The sequence below is a fragment of the Elephantulus edwardii genome, unplaced genomic scaffold (genome assembly GCF_000299155.1).
Source record: "Elephantulus edwardii isolate Elephantulus edwardi_28Jun2011 unplaced genomic scaffold, EleEdw1.0 scaffold00003, whole genome shotgun sequence".
Taxonomy (NCBI): Eukaryota; Metazoa; Chordata; class Mammalia; order Macroscelidea; family Macroscelididae; genus Elephantulus; species Elephantulus edwardii.
The window spans coordinates 26,377,984-26,379,723 of record NW_006399753.1 but is presented as its reverse complement, the minus strand read 5'-3'; positions in this window follow the sequence as shown (position 1 = coordinate 26,379,723).

Here is a 1,740-nt window from a genome sequence, read left to right as displayed (position 1 = left end):
AGGATCCAGAGATGCATTGCATTGGAAGAAATCTTCCAACCAGGTGGACTGACACTTTGACTGTAGCAATGGGCTTATGTGTCAGAGATGACGAGGATGCCATAGGATAGGACAGGGTTCAGATTTGTTATTCATAGCACCTAACAACAAGAGTGCTTTGTTATTTTGAACATTTCTCTTTATGTGTTGTTGGCCATATGAATGTTTTCTTTGGTGAAGAGTCTTTTCATATCTTTTGTCCATTCATATCTTTTGTCTATTTTATAATTGTATTGTTTGGCTTTTTCTTGTTCAGTTGCTGGAGTTTTCCCATATATTTTAGACATGAATGTTGTGAGATGAAAGAAGGATCTCTAGCCAGGACAGATAACCTAAGCTCCAGATAGGTCCAAGCTTCCCTATGGCCTTTAATATGGGGTAGAGAAAGCTCCCCTGTACTTGGCTGTACCTGCTTGAGAAAGCTCGCCACCTGGGCTGCGGAGGCGTTGGGAGTGGTCCACAGGTTCTCCTAACCAATCCGCATGTCCCTTATATGTAAGCCCACCCTATCTGGTCTTCCTATGTATATATGTGCAGTGCAGTCCCAATAAAATTAAGGTGGAATGACTCTGAATCTCCCGTGGAGTGGTGTATCTCTGTCGTGCTTACCCCCACGAGGGTGTTGCGGTAGGTTGCCAGCGAACTGACAGCGACACATGAACTTCTTATTTGAACAATAAAAAAAATTTCCAAGTCTCCTTTTTAACATTAAAAAGGGGGGGGAAGTACAATACCACTCCATTAAAACAACACATTCTGAAATCTGTATGAATTCACATTATATTCAAAGGCAAGAGAGCTGGAAAGAAGGAATGAGTAAAAACCAGCTGAATGAGAGAAGAAAAAGTGATAGAAAAACGAGAGGAAACACAAGAGTGAGTACATAAAAAGGAATGAGAAAATAAAACAATTAACCTATATATCTTAACCCTAAATTCCAAGACAATAAAAAAACAAGTTCTTTACTATATTAATTATACTTTTTAATTTTAAAATTATAACATAATCTCATCTCATGCTACTGTAGTCACACTAGCTTTAAAGATCTCAAATTTGCATGTTTTATTACCTCTGTATTCATTTGTGGCATATACTTCTCCAAATCTCCCCATCCTATGGTACCCTTCAAATGTGTCAGTTCTAATGCAACTTGATAATTTGTTGCAAAGCAATAAGGAACCAGAAGGTAAATAGGCAAGAATTACACTTGGTCCTTTCAGACATTTCTTTTGAAAAGCTGACCTAAGTTTAAGTATTCAACCCCTCCCTGACCAAAAAAAGAAAAACAACCCTGAAAGCAGAACCAAAATAACTAACATTTCTTTTTATCAACTTAGGAACTAAAAGCATGAATACATTACTTTATTAAATATTTAAGACAGTGTAATAATATCTTTTTCTACAAGCTAATTTTAAGTTTTTGTAAAGCACTTGATATATGGCTAATTTTTTTTTTTAAAGTAAAATGAAAGAAATACCATATGTTGCTGTTATTTGTTGTTAGGTGTCGTCAAGTTGAGTATGACTCATAGCAATCCTATGAGCAACAAATCTGAAACCTGTCATATCCTATGCTATCCTTATTAACCCTAACACACTTAAGCCTATTATCACAGTGACTGTATCAGTTTATCTCACTGAGGGTCTTCCTCTCTTTTCTGATCCTCCACATATAAGCATGATGTTCTTTTCCAAGGAATG